The sequence below is a fragment of the Grammomys surdaster genome, unplaced genomic scaffold (genome assembly GCF_004785775.1).
Source record: "Grammomys surdaster isolate TR1022 unplaced genomic scaffold, NIH_TR_1.0 262, whole genome shotgun sequence".
In the NCBI taxonomy this organism is placed as follows: Eukaryota; Metazoa; Chordata; class Mammalia; order Rodentia; family Muridae; genus Grammomys; species Grammomys surdaster.
The window spans coordinates 4,303,074-4,319,017 of record NW_021604703.1 but is presented as its reverse complement, the minus strand read 5'-3'; positions in this window follow the sequence as shown (position 1 = coordinate 4,319,017).

Sequence of the window (15,944 nt, the reverse complement as noted above, 5' to 3'; positions counted from 1 at the left end):
GTGTGTGAGTTTTTCCTGCATGTATACATACGTGTACCTGTGAGTACCCGGTGCCTGTGGAGGTCAGCAGTCACCTGGAACTGGAGCTGTGGCTGGTTATGAGCTGCCATGTGGATTCTGGGAATTGAACTCAGATCTTCTGGGTGAACAACAAGTGCCCTTAACTGCTACCCTCCAACTCTTCTTTGAAACTCAGTTATCTTCTAGCCTTGGGAAGCATGGCACTCCTCTGGCTTCAGCCTTCAGAGAGCTGAACTCCAGAAGTCCAGCCTTCCGTACCTAGTTCTGGGTGATCTATCTGGCTTCTGGGTTTGGTTTGTGACTCCTTATCCTGGGCCTTTGAATGCCATCTTGGCTACAGGGAAGGAGAGTCCTCTGATGCAGCCTCACCTTGGGTGAGAGAAGGCGTGAGAGGGGCTCCAGCGGACATTGGACTGGGAGGATGATGTCACCAAGGGCAGGTGACAGGCTCTGGGCTGTGGGACTGGAGAGCGGTTTGGTATATGCCTGTACATTCCACATTACAGGAGTCTACAGAAGCTACTCTGTAGCCTGTGTCACCCGAGGGGTCAGAAGACAGGAGCCTTTCTCTCTATTTCCCTTGCCTTGTGCCCTCTCGGATGAATGACATCTTAATTTAGACCCAGATTCTAGCCCCAGCCTTAGGAGGGGATGGGGCTTAGGTGAGCAGAGCTTGCAACTCTTCTCAGAACTCCCGATGGGTGCGAAAGGATGGAGGGGTGTGGGGTGGGGGCAGCTGGAGAAGCAGAGCCTGTTTGTATTTCAACTGGCGGCTGCCCATGAATCACCAATTTCATTTTGTGCTCTCAGCCTGTAAAGGCATCATTTCCACCCAGCCTCACATGGAGCTGGCGGCCAGAGCCTCTGAGTGGGGCTATAAATAGCAGATCATCAACTCACCTCTTCTGAGCTCATCGTAGGCTCGGTTTACTGTGCGTCTTCCAGCTGCCTGCACGTCACCTGTCACTCAGATTTCCCAGGTGAAGCTTGGCTGAGAGACTTGGGGCACGCTCTGGGTGTGGGAGGCAGGGTTTGGGTTCAGGGTGACAGCAAGGGCAAAGGCAGACTTTTGAAGAGCCTGACATTTAAAATGTCATAATTATAATTCCGGGTATGTGTGCCTCTCACCAATTAAACGCAGCAGCAAGGGACTGTCATCTCTCTTCAAGTCCTAGAAATCAAAGGCAGAGGAGTCACCAAACTTACACCTAGGGAAAGCCACACAGGCGGAGAACAAACGGGAGGTTGCGTGCTTTCCTGAGGACTTGTCTCCTAGTGCTGAGCAACGTAGACATGGCTCTCTGGCTTCTGCCATGACACATTTCTCAGGACTGAGCCTAGCACTCCTGTGGAGGATGTTCCCTAGGGGTCAGGCAGCATGTCCAGCCTCCAGTGTGGCATTGCATGGAGTCCTCCCAAAAGCCAGATGTAGGTAGCTAACGAGCTTGTAGACTTTGCATTGTGTGGGGAGGAGTCTGCTGTTCATACAGGTGACTCACACACAGACAGCACTGCGATCCAGCTGCTGAGCGGCTGAGCCTGAGCCAGGAGCTTCCACCCTCACTACCTCCTGGGGATGAGGATTGTGTCCACGTGCAAGGGACTCCAGAGAGCGGAACTATCACCTCCTTCCTCAGCTCTAGACACTCATGACAGTGAGTGGGAAAGGTACCACAGATTCAAGGTCCCCTTTGGCCTCCTCGATGTCGCACCCACCTCATTGTCTTCTCCCACATATGATTTCCTGCAGGAAAGGCACCCATCTTCCCTTCAGAGTCGGGCCCCTGAGTTTGAGAGGAGATGTTTCAAAAATGCAGAATCCTAGTCTCATCTCCAGACCACCTGCAAGAAAATCTCAAAAGAGTGTCAGGCAGATGTGGTGGTATGCGCCTTTCATGTCAGCACTCAGGAGGCACAGACGGGCAGAGCTCTGAGAGTTAGAGACCATCCTGGTCTATATGAGTTAGAGGCCGGTCTGGTCCACAAAGCAAGTTCCAGGTCAGTTAAAGCAACATTGTGAGACCCTGTCTCAAGTGTGTGTGTGTGTGTGTGTGTGTGTGCGCATGTGTGTGTGTATGTGTGTGTATATGTGTGTATATGTGTGAGACCCTGTCTCAAGTGTGTGTGTGCATATGTGTGTGTATGTGTGTGTATATGTGTGTATATATGTGAATATGCATGTATGTATGTGTGTGCATATATGTGTATGTATATGTGTGTGTATATATGTGTATATGTGTGTGTGATGAGTGTATATGTGTATGTGTGTATGTTTGTATGTGTGTATGTGTGTGCATGTGAGTGTGTGTGTGCACATATATGTGTGTGTATGTGTGTATATGTGTGTATATATGTGTATATGTGTGAATGTGTGTGCATGTGAGTATGTGTGTGCATATGTGTGTATATGTGCACATATGTGTGTATGTGTGTATATATGTGTATATATGTGTGCATGTGAGTATGTGTGTGCATATATGTGTGTGTGTAATGTGTGTATATGTGTGTATGTGTGTGGATGTGACTATGTGTGTGTATGTGTGTGTGTGTGCATGTAAGAAAAGAATAGAAAGAACAGATGAGGAAGAAAGGCTAAAGGGTAGAAGCTAGGATCCAGACCCTCGTGTCTGTGTGTCAGTGTGTGTGTATACATGTGCTGGTGTCGGGGGATGCACTAGTACATGTAGGTGCACATGCATGTGTGTACCTGTGTGTATGGAGGTGTGCCATTCTCAGGAACCACCTACCTTGTGTTTTTGTGACAGGTTCTCTCTCACACTGGTTCACTGGTTAGGCCAGGAGCCCCAGGGACCCTATTAACTCCACCTGCCCACACTTCACAAGCCTCCACCCACCGATGCACCTGGCTTTTCTCACATAGATACTAGAAATCAAACTCCCCAGGGCTCTCCATGCTTGCTTTTAGCAAACACTTTGCCAGCTGAGCTATCTATCCTCTGCCCCAGGATCTGGATCTTTAAAAGCCCTGTGAGCATCAGGCGGTGGTGGTACATGACTTTAATCCCAGGTAGAAGCAGTTAGATCTCAAGGGCAGCCTAGTCTACAGAGCAAGTTCCATGACAGCCAGAGGTCCATGGAACCCTGTCTCAAAAACAAAATAACAAAAATAGCCTCATGAGCTGTCTGGTCAGGGAGCCCCTTTATCTAATCCAGCCTTTTCCATCTGAACCCTCTGGCCCAGTAGAACTTTCTTGAAGCACAGACTGCCTTGTCAAAAGAGCCTTGAGTGGCTGGACATTGTTGTGTCCTTGACATTGACCTTGCTCGCTCTCCTCCAAGCACCCTGAACTGGTGTCTGCATGTCAGCCTCCTTTCCCTGTGACAGCACGTAGCTCTCCCTCTTCAACTTCTCTAGACTCCAGGCTGCACTAGATACCGTGGCGTACAAGGCAATGGTGTTCCTAAAACTCTGAGCCTCAGTACAATGCATAGGGAACCACTGATGAGATAGATACCCTTGTGCTGAGCACGGCATGCCTGTAATGGTGTCACCACTGGGGAGCCTGAGGCAGGAAGACTTGGGATTCCAGGCCAGTGTGCCCTACATGTACAGGGAGTTCACAGTCAGCCTAGCTGAAGAACAAGACCCTGTGAGAAATAGGAAAAAAGAAAGTCTATATAATTCTAGAGACAAGCAACCAAAGAGATTCCCATGGCAGACAAGACACACGAGCAGGGACCTGGAAGGGACTCTACAGTACCTGGGCCTTTACCTTACTACCATTTGCAAGTCCTTCTCAAAGTTTCTGTTCCTCCTCTTCCCAGGTGGAAGCCATTGTTAGTTGGGCTTTGTTGGTGTTGTCCAGAAGGTCCTGTGCTTTACCAATACAGCAGTAACTCAAGCCGCTGCCATGAGTGTTTGAGCTTTGCCCAGAAGAATCAGAGGAAAGCTTTGCTACAGGATGGGTGTAGTGGTGCGAGCATTTAATCCCAGCACTCAGGAGGCAGAGGCAGGTAGATCTCTGTGAGATCCAGGTCAGCCTGGTCTACAGAGTGAGTTCCTGGACAGTGAGCTGCATAGTGAGACCTTGGAGAAAGCGGGGGTGGGGAGGTGGGGGGGGCGGGGTTGGGGGAGAAGGGAGATAGGGGGAGGGAGAAGGAGAGGGAGACAGAGAGAGAGAAGAAAGGGAAAGCTTTGCTGACTGAGAGCAGAATTACTGTATAGCAGGGCCTAACATCGATGGCCCTGAAGTGAATGCAAACTGAGGCTACAGCAGTTCTGGCTGAGAGTCAGGGATGTGGCTCTGGTGGTGCTCAGCATGAAGCCCAGGACTGCATCCCCAGCGCCTCATAAACAAGGCAGAGTGGTTCAGGTCTATGGAGGTAGATGCAAGAGTTTGATGAGGATTTCAAGGTTATCCTTGGCTACATAAGAAAGTCTGAGGTCATCATGGGCTACATAAAACCTTGTTTGAGAAAGAAAGAAAGAAAGAAAGAAAGAAAGAAAGAGAGAGAGAGAGAGAGAGAGAGAGAGAGAGAGAGAGAGAGAGAGAAAGAAAGAGAGAGAGAGAAAGAGGAAGAAAAGAAAAAAGGAAGAAAGGAGGAAAGAAAGAAGCTTTCAATTAAATTTAACAGAAATGTGCCCTGTGACTCTGACTGTTCTGTCCTTACTCTGTTATATATATTGTTTGTTTGTTAGTTTTTTTGTTTGGTTTGGTTTGGTTTTTCGAAACAGTGTTTCTCTGTGTAGCCCTGGCTGTCTTGGAAGTCACTCTGTAGACCAGGCTTGCCTCGAATTCAGAGATCCACCTGCCTCTGCCCTCCAAGTGCTGGGATTAAAGGCGTGCGCCACCACTGCATGGCTTGTTCTGTCCTCAAACCATACTAAAAAGCAATTATGAAGGATGAAATGAGGACTGAACCACATGATTGTTTTGAGACTAGACAAGGAAATGGAGGTAAAGACGTCAACCCAGTCTTAGACTGTAGGAAGGGGACAGTTGTGACTGCCTCTGCAGCACAGGATGGAGCAGCCTGTAGGAAGGGACACAGTAGTGACTGCCTCTGCAGCACAGGATGGAGCAGAGGCTTGTGTCCTGCAGTGGGGTTTGTGGAAGACTCAGGCCAAGCTGCTAGGATAAGAGAGCAGGGTACAAATGCAAGCTGGGAAGGCCACATGCATACATGGGGTGGGGGGGGCACACATTTCCCTGGTCCCCAGGGAACTTGGATTGGCATACCAGGTGCTGTGTAGTGAGGGTGGGAGTGAGGGTGGGGGTGGACAGGAGGGTAGAGGTGGGAGTGAGAGCAGCAGAGATACTAAAAGCTCAGCTTCCAGCCCCTCTTCCTCACTCTGCTCCTAGACAGCTAGGTCCATGCCTCCTCCTTTCCAGGCTCATGCCTCCTCCAGGCTGCAGACCAAAGAGCCGTTTTCTGTAGAACCAAACAAGCTCCAGGAAAGACCTATGGGGACAGACACTTGAAGTCCCCAAAGGAAAAGCCAACTGAGGATCACTGCCCTGGGCTAGAATTCCCCATCAGACAAGCTCCACCCTGGCACACTAGCCATCCAGTCATCTCCTCCCCACACAGTCCTATAATGTGGCCAGGGCTGGAATCCCCAGACATTGCAGGAATACCTCAGCCATGAGAGCCAGGGGTGTGCCTGTGGGTGAACAGTGGAGGCAGCCGCCGAAGAACTCGTAAATTCTGGAAGAAAACTTTAACATGGCCTGAAATCCTCAGAGAGAGACAATCAGGCATCTCAAGGTTCATTATTACAAAACAGCAGGGATAAAGAAAGGACCCCGGTTAACACAATGAGGTCCAGGATAGCCAGGCCTACATAGAGAGGCCCCACCTCAAAACAGAAAGGCGCCAAGAGAATAGAGAGAGAAAAAGAGCACCTGGTGGATAGAGCTCTGCAGTCCCTAGAATCCACACAAAGACAGACACGCATCTTTCTGATCCCAGAACTACGACGAGACAGGACACAGACGGCCTGGAAGCTCACAGGCCAGGCAGCCTGGTGTGCTCAACAGTGAAATGTCTCAAATGAGGTAAGGTGAGAACCGGCATGTATAACTGTCCTCTGACTGAATGTGAGCTTTGTGGCTCACACACCTGCACCCCAAATTCAAAGGGAAAAGGAGAGCAGGCATGCACAGGAAGGAAGCAAAGTGAAGCAGGACTGGAGAGACGGCTCAGTGGTTAGAACACTGGACACTCTTCCTGAAGACCCAGGTCAAGTTCCCAGAACCCACATGGCAGCTCACAGCCCTCTGTAACAGCAGTTCTAGAGGGTTGGATGCCCTTGTCTGCTCCAGAGGAGCCACCATGTATAAGAGGCATATAGCCGCACAAGCACATGCATGCACACACACACACACATGCATGTGCACATACACGCACATACACTCACATGCATGCACACACACAATACATACTCGCATGCACATGGACACACATACACACAAATAAAAGATAAATAAACAAACAAATAGATAGATTTTTTTTTTTTAAAAGGAAGGAAAGAAGAGTCAGGCCTAGTGGCACATACCTCTAATCCCAGCACTTGGGAGGCTGGGGCAGGAGGATTACAAAGAGTTCAAGGCCAGGGCTACAAACCAAGACTGTTTCAAAACCTCAAAAAACATCAAAAAAGATGTTATCTAGCAGTAACATCAACACATCTAAACTCTAAAGAAAAAAATATACAAGGTTAAAAACATGTTTTACATAGCCATGATCGTGTTAACAGAAAGCTGATATATCTAGGGGCATAGCTTAGTGACGTAATGCTTGACTGGCATAGCTTAGTGACTTAACCCACGACTGGCACACACAAGTCCCTGGGCTCAGTCACCGTGTCAGCACTGCTGACAACATAATATTGACTTCACCAAAGACCACAGGAAACGGTGAGGGAGGGCTGGGCGAAAAGGAAGCAGATCTCACAGAGCAGGGCTGGGACAGTAACTTGATGATTGGGATGCTTCAGTCCTGGGTTCAATGCTCAGCAGGAAAATAAAATTTAAAAACAGAATAAACGGGTGAATATTCTCATGGCCTATAAACTATTAGGCCAACAAACGAGCAGTGTAAGCGAAGCGTCCTAAAGCCAGGTGTGTTGGTGTGCTTGCCTGACCCCAGCGTTCTGAGGTGTAGGTGGGTGGATCTTGGCAATTTGAGGCCAGCCCGGTCTACAGGCCATTAGGACCACAAAGGGAGAGCCTTGGTGTTTTGCTTTGTTTTATATTTAAGCACAGAATTTAGAAATAAGAAGAGGCTGAAGCAGAGGGACGGTTGAGATGGTTGAGAGTACTGACTTCAGTATCTCTGGGGAACAGAGGTAGGACAGAGGTGGGGGACAGGGAACTGCAGTTCCACCATGTGCTGTTTAGTGATGTTCAACTTTCTGTGTTTTGTGCAGGTATTCAATATTTTCATAAAAATATTTTTTTAACTTTCTTTCTATACTCTCTGCCACCCAGTGGTCAAGATTAAGCCTGGTCTTGGGTGCACTAAGGAAACACTCTACCACAGAGGTAGGCTACAATGCCAGTTTTATACTAAAAATTAATATAAAATAAGATCTGGGGGTAGAGCTTGGGAGTTGTATACTTGCCCAATGGGCACAAAGTCTTGAGTTCAATCCCCATCTCCCCTGTTACCCTAATGAATTTCCTGAGTGGGAGAAAAAGGAGCAAAAAGAGATGGCTGTGAATTAATTATCTCTCTTTTGGTTTGCTTCTGCTGCTGACCTTGTCAGTATGAACTCATGTTCTCTGAAAAAGCCACACCCACCTTAGGACTTTGGCAGGCAGATCGATGGGTTAGAATCTGTGTGAGTGGGAAGAGCCGGAATGCTGCAGAGGAGGAGACAACATTATCTTGGGTTCTCTGAAGTCTTAATCGCCCTTTATTGCTCCTATCTCCAGCTAATATCCTTTTGACAATCCAGTAAAAATGTTTGTTTGGAATGTTTTCTGAGAAGACCAGTAGCTTCAAGATAACATCTGTGGCCAGATGTGGTGTCTCATATCTGTAACCCCAGCCCTTGAGAGGCTGAGTCAGGCTTGTCGGTTGGAGGCCAGCCTAGGCTACAGAGTGAGACCCTGCCTCAAAAAGACAAAACAACAAAAAAAAGTAGCAACTGCAAGCCGTGACCTGTCCCCATGTCCCCATCCACATATTTGATAAATGCTTGTGTGTGCAGTTTTCTTTTGTTCTGTGACATAAAAGTTCCTGTAAGTGCTTCTGTGGTGGCCTTTGCTGCTCAGAGAAACCCAGGTCTTCATTCAGGGGCCATAGACCCTCAATTTTGGCCCAGAGGAAAATCTCTCGTATTCCCTTTGAGGGGTGAGAACTGTTTTACGTCAACATCTCTGTCTCTGTTTATTTTCTTTCTTTCAGAGCCTGAATCTTGACTGGAAAATGTGGTAACATTGCCAGATAAAATACACTTGGGATATTACTTATGCTAAAAAAATTATCACTGCTTATCTGAAATTCAAGTTTAACTGTGTTTCAGCAACATGTAGACTAAATTGAAATGATACAGAGAAATGACTGTGAAGTGTTCCATACTTTAACTGAGCCAAGCATGTCTTTAATCCCAGCATTAGGGAGGCAGAGGCAAGTGGATCTCTGTGAGTTCAAGGTCAACCTGGTCTACACGGAGAGTTCCAGGACAGCCAGAGCTATGCAGCGAAACTTTATTTTTGAAAAAAGTAAAATTAAACTAAATTAAATGTGACTGAGCCAAGCTTGGTGGTGAATGACTTTAATCCCAGTACTCAGGAGGCAGAGGCGGGCAGATATCTGTGTTTGAGGCCAGCCTGGTCTACATGGTGAAATCAACGTGGTAAGACCTTGTCTCTGAAAAGAGGGGAAGAAGAAAGAAAGGAAGGAAGGAAGGGAGGAAGGAAGGAAGGAAGGAAGGAAGGAAGGAAGGAAGGAAGGAAGGAAGGGAAGGAAAGAAGAAAGAAAGAAAAGAAAGAAAGGAAGAGAGGAAGAAGAAAGAAAGAAAGAAAGAAAGAAAGAAAGAAAGAAAGAAAGAGAAAGAGAGAAAGAAAGGAATGAGTGGTTTTCTTTGGGGAGGGGCATGGGGTAGCACTAGGGATAGACTTGGAGAGAACAGTCTGTCACTGAGTGGCACCCCTAATGCTCACCCTGTATCCACACTGGATACTCCAGGGGTTGTAAATGCAGGCTATGCCTCACTAGCCCCACAGTTAGGACTGTGACCAAACAGACAATGATAGACTGCACAGTTCCACTATAGCAAATACTCACAGTCTGGGAGATTTGTACAAAAACCGACCACACTTCCTAGTCACATGCTGATGGTGATTGGGCATTGTGGCCAGAATATTAACTCCTACCACAAGGGCCACTGCTGACAGTCCATCAACAAGAGAGAGGAGCTAGGTATCCAGGTTAGTGCTGGGGCACTTGTCTGACGTGTGTAAAGGTCCGAGTCCATCTCCAGAAAGATGATCCCTGTGGATGTGTGGAGCCAGATAGCTAGTCAGATGTCGCCAGCTTGGAGATCTCAGGATGGGTCCTTTGTTTACAGTCAGTTGCTGGTGAACCCAAGGCCTAAAACAGCAGGACTTGCTTGCTGGTCAAAACAAGGGCATGTGGACTGTGTCTCTGGTTCTGGGTGGAGATGTGACATTCTGAACAGCCCAAGAGATTGGAGATCAAAATCAAGCAGGAGGCTTTCTGTTCTAGAACAAAGGCATACCTTTGTCTCCTCCCTTAGGAGTTGAGGCCCATGTATGCACTGGGGTGTTTGCATTCTGTGTGCATGCCAAACACACACACACACACACAACTGATTAATGAATGAATGAATGAACTAATTAATTAAAAAGGAGTTAAGGCAAATGGGTCTGTCAATTCCCTGAAGAGAAAAACAAAATTCCTGCTGAGTAGTGGTGGCTCACACCTGTAATCCCAGCACTTGGGAGGCAGAGGCAGGTGGATTTCTGAGTTTGAGGCCAGCCTGGTCTACAGAGTGAGTTCCAGGACAGCCAGGGCTACACAGAGAAACACAGTCTCAAAAAAAGAAAAAGAAAAAAGAAAAAAAGCAAGAAAGGAAAGAAGAAAATATTTTCCAGGAAAGCTATCTATTCTAGAGACTTTAACAAAAATGTAGACACTACCTAAATAGGGTTGGCACAATGACCTAACCATTGTATGCTTTCACCTGAGTGCTTGTCTTCTACACCACCCTTTGTGTAGCTCCCTGGGTTGTTAAGATTGTGTTTGTGTGTCTGTTTGGTTATATATTTACTTGGTTTTGATTTTTGATTTTGGTTTGTTTTTCAAGACAGGATTTTTCTATGTAGGCCTGGCTGTCCCGGAATTCACTCTATAGACCAGGCTGGCCTCGAACTCAACAATTTGAACTTAAACTCATGGGCCACCACCACTAAGCTAATTTTTAAAAACTTATGCATATAATTTCCTATGTGTGTGTGTGTGTATGTATGTATGTATGTAGATCACATGTGTGATTGGAGACAGTCGGATGTCCTGGAATGGGAGTTACAGACAGTTGTGAGCTGCCATAGGGGTGCTGGGAACTAAACCCAGGTCCTCTGGCGATGCAGACCTCTCTCTAGCCCTCTAGATGATCTACTTCTATTATGAACTTATTACAGAACTGCAGGTTAACCCTTTATTTGAATCTTCCCAGGAATGGGGCAGTCGGGGAATGGGGAAGAGGGGGTTGAGGGTGAGTGTGTGTGTGTACTGTGTGTGTGTGACTAAATTCAGTGCAGGTGTTATTTTTATATTTTCAGACAGCTCTAATTGCTTAGAGTACTGTTTAAAGAGAGATAGAGGTGTGGGTGGACGCTCACCTGTGGTCCTACCTATTACAGAGGCTGAAACAGGCGGTTATCTTTGGTTCAAGACCTCCCTGGGCTACATAGCTTGGGAAATGTAAAGTGGAATATATTGTCTTTAGGCAACCATGAAGAGTCTGAGGCAGAGCTCTGACCAATCAGAGCTCTTTGTTTTGTTAATGAAATCCAGTGGGACCTCGGCGAGCTGTGCTTGCCCTCTCTGCCATTTCTGGGTGTGCGTGCTTGCGTAAGTGCTATCCTGCAGGCTCCTGTAGAAGGAATGATTTTTGTCTTGCTGAAATAGTTTGGACAGTGTTGTCCTTTTCTCTGGACCCTGACCCATTTCTAATAATAGTGAGTTCAAAGCCAGCCATTGCTACAGGGAGAGACTTTGCCACAAAACAAACGCCAGGCAAGGTAACACACACCAGCATTCAAGGGGAAGAGGCAGCATATCTCTGAGTTTGAGGCCAACCTGGTCTACAAAGGAACCCTTCTCTCTAAAAATCAAACCAATCAAACAACCAAACTTTCCCACCCTCTGGAAAAAAAAAAAAAGATAAAGATATAAGCTACTCAGGGAGTGGAGATGGTAGCTGATAGCAGAACAGTCACTCAGTATGTAGAAGGCATTTTCCATACCATGAGCAAAAAGGAAGGAATACAGAATAAACAAAAGAAAAAAAAGAAAGAAGGAAGGAAGGAAGGAAAAAAGAAAAGAGAGAGAGAAACGAAGGAAGAAAAAGAGACAGAATCTGGCTTCACGGAGCATGCGCTAGCCCTATACTTGTCTTGAAAAGCAATAGAGAACGAACAGCTCTTCAAAGCTCCTCTCCTGGGGTCCTCTGGCCGTTTGTAAGCCAGCTTCACTTTTCCTCCTCCATCTGAGTACTTCAGTTCATCAATGCTGTGCTTAAAATAAGGCACTCAGTCTGAAGTTCCCTGGGTATGGCCCCAGGCAAGCAGAACAGCAAAGCGGTTTCACTCTTTGTGATGTTCAAGATGAACATGGCAAGCAGTAGCAGTCACTAAACTGGTCTTCTAAGAACAGCCTTGTAAGGTTCTGGTGGAGGGAGACTTGTCTAACAAAACAGAGAGACAGTTAAGCTTGTATTTGCAAAGGCTGCAGCAAATATCTGCCTGATGTGATACTGAAAATGGCACCTTATAAGAAAGCAAACAATGTTTTACAGGATGTGGCAGGCAGAGTCATATCATCAGTGAACTAACTGGAGGATGGCTAAGTGGTTAACAGGATGTGCTGCTCTCCCAGAGGACCTGGGTTCAATTCCATCTAGCTACATTACATGGTAGCTCACAGCTGTCTCTAGGTCCAGGGGATCTAATGTTCCCTCGCTGCCTATATGGGCACTAGGCACAGTGCACAAGTACGTATGCATGCAGGTAAAACTCTCATACACATAAAATAGAGCACATTTATTTTTAAAAATATATTTTTTAAAGTTCATTTAAATGGGGCTGTCAATCACCCAGACAGGGAAGCACCCCTCAGAAAAGCTGCTTATTCCAGAAACTTTAAGAAATAGTATGTCTGCCGGGCGGTGGTGGCGCACGCCTTTAATCCCAGCACTTGGGAGGCAGAGGCAGGCGGATTTCTGAGTTCGAGGCCAGCCTGGTCTACAGAGTGAGTTCCAGGACAGCCAGGGCTACACAGAGAAACCCTGTCTCGAAAAACCAAAAAAAAAAAAAAATAATAATAAATAGTATGTTTTAGTTAGAGTTTTACTGCTGTGAACAGACAGCATGACCAAGGCAACTCTTATAAGGACAACATTTAATTAGGGCTGGCTTACAGGTTCAGAGGTTCAGTCCATTATCCCTCAAGGACCTCACTTTATTCCAGAATGTACTCTTACTTGCTCTGTGTGTCTCATCTGAATGCTTTGACAGCTTATAAGGACTGGTGAGCCAACTGAAGGCCAAAACGAGATCCTGGAGGCAGCTTCACATAGCAATTTTAATTAATTAATTAGTTTATTTATTGATTTTTGTTTTAGTTTATTTTATTCATTTGTTGTGTATGTGGTCTCTGTGTATGTGGGGTGTGTGTATGTGTGTCTCTCTGTGTGTGTGTAATGCCATGGCATGCATGTTGAGTTCTTAAACAACTTTCAGGAGTCATTTTGGCCTTCTACCTTGTTGAGGTAGGATCGTTCACTGTTTCTGCCATTATGCAGCACATTCTGGGCTAGCAGACCTAGTAGCTCCCGTGTAATCCCTCTGCCTCTGTTCCTATCTCACCACAGGAGTACTGAGATTAGACGCCCACCACTGCATCCAGCTTTTTCCTTGAGTTTAGGAGATGAAATTTGGGTCAGGCATGGAAGCAGTTAGTTACTACCCAGCCATCTTGCTGGACCATCACTTGGTATTTTTAATGTGTATTCATTTTCAGCTTTTATGTATGCTTCCCCCACCTGCTTTGACACATGACCACATGACACAGACCATGCAAATAAAAGTTACTTCCTGACCACGTCTGGAAACTGTGGGCTGCATGCTCCCAGAATTCACCGGAAGGCTTCCATGAGCCATTTCCAGGGCCTTTTGTTAACTGGTTTATCTTCTCTTCACATGGGTTAAACCCAGTGTAGACAATTGGGCATGGTGGCACATACCTGTAATCCAAACGCTCGGGATCGAGACTCTGAAGCCAACTGGGCTACTGTGGTGGTTTGAATAAGAGTGGCTGCCACAGGCTCATAGATTTGAACTCTTAGTCACCGGAGAGTGGCACCATTCGAAAAGATTAGGACATGTTGGAGAAAGTGTGTCAGTGGGGGTGGGATATAAGGTTTCAAAAGCCCATGCCAACTCCAGTCTCTCTCTCTCTTCCTCTCTCTCCCTCTCTCTCTCCCCTCCCCCCCACCTCCCCGCATGATGATAATGGACTATACCTCTGAACCTGTAAGCCAGCCCCAATTCCATGCTTTCCTTTATAAGAGTTTCCTTGGTTATGGTGTCTCTTCACGGCAACAGAACAATGACCGAGACAACTACCTAGCCAACCTAGTCTCAAAACCTGAACCAGCAGTCACAGTGGCTCACACTTCATTATAGTGGTTGGGAGGTGGAGGCAGGAGGATCAAGAGCTCAAGTCATCCTGAGCTACAAGAGCAAGTGTGAGACCAACTTGGGCTGCAGTGAAACCTGTGCTGGCTGGTCTTATGTCAGCTTGACACACAAACTAGAGTCATCTGAAAGGAGGGACCCTCAGCTGAGACAATGCCTCCATATGATCCATCTGTAGGGCGTTTTCTACATTAGTGATTGATGGGGGAGGGCCCAGCCCATTGTGGGTGATGCCATTCTTGAGCTGGAGGTCCTGGGTTCTATAAGAAAACACATTGGTTGAAGAGATGGCTCATCAGTTAAGACTGCTTTTCCAGAGGTTCAATTCCCAGCACCCACATGGCAGCTCACAACTGTCTGTAACTCCAGTTCCTGGTGATCCAACACCCTCACACAGACATACATGACAGCAAAATACCAATGCAGATAAAATAAAAATAAACAAATCTTTGAAAGGAAGAAAGGAAGGAAGGAAGGAGGGAGGGAGGGAGGATGAGCAGGCCATGGTGAGCAAGCCAGCAAGCAGCGCCACTACACAGCCTCTGCATCAGCTCTTGCCTGAGTTCCTGCCCTAGCTTTTTTTTCAGTGCTGAGCAGTGATTTGGAAGTGGGGGCTAAGTCAGCCCTTCCTCCCAGCTTGCCTTTGATCACGGTGTTTTATCACCATGATAGTAAACATATCTAAAACAGACTGTCGCAAAAAAGTCAAAACAACAAAATTAAAAGGAAAGCCATCCCCAAACAACCAAAACACACAAACAAAAAACGAGAAAACACAAGAGTTGAAAGTTCTAGAGATCGATAAAAATGAGCTCACATTTCCATGTTGGGAACTCTGGGCCACCAAGAGAAGACAGGCTGCTCAAGAGAGCTTTGATGGCCCTGGACAGTCAAGAATGTAAGGCCAGTGACTGTTGCCATCCACCAGCACTAGAGGGAAGCTGCAGCCCAGAGATATGGAAATGTCCGTATCAGGTTTCTGGTGGGATTTGTTAAAACATAGTAAAACCTTTGAAAGTGTACACCCTCTCTTGAATTGGAGAGAAACCAAATTTGTCAGGAGGAAAACACCCATTATATGTCCATGGAAATATCATTGAAACTATGAATCATAGAGGCCTTGATAACGGTGGTGATGATGGTGATGATGATGGTGATGATGATGGTGATGATGATGGTGGTGGAGGTAGTTTCCATTATTGCTGTTGCCATCATCATTATTATCATTATTTATTTCTTCCAGTACTATGGGTTGAGCATAGGGCTAGCCTGTGCTTCTCTGTTTCCAGCTGCTGACCTTATTTTGAAGAGACTGTAAGAGATGGAGTCTCACTGAAAGAAGCAGGTCACTAGAGGTAGACCTTTGAAGGTTTCATTAGCTTTTGGCTCTGCCCTTAGTGCTCTGTTTCTTGATTGCTCAAGATGTGAAAGGCCACCACCACCACCACAAGCCGCCACCGCATGCCAAGAACCCATGTGTTATGCTTGGCTGTCCCTGCCATAGTGGATGATCTGTGGCTCTCTGGAACCACGAGCCAAAATAAACCTTCTTTCCAAGCTGGTTCTGATGGATATTTTGACCATAAGGATAAGAAAATTAACCAACAGTGTCCTTCATGTACAACAGAGAATGGTTCTTGCCAACTCAGGGAGATCAGAGAAACTCATCTCTTCCTGGGGCACCACAGCAGGGCAGGAGTTGAGCATTGCATACTGTTTTTTAAGTATTTATTTTAAGTATAATTAGTACACTGTAGCTGTCTTCAGATACACCAGAAGAGAGGATTGGATCGCATGGCGGACGGTTGTGAGCCACCATGTGATTGCTGGGAATTGAACTCAGAACCTCTGGAAGAGCAGTCAGTGCTCTTAACTACTGAGCCATCTCTCCAGCCCCCATTGCATACTGTTAACTGAAGCACTGTTAATGGTAATGATAGGCCTTCATTCTTAGTTCTCTTTTGAATGCCTTTCCCTCTCTTCTTTCTTTTCTTCCTTCCTTCCTTCCTT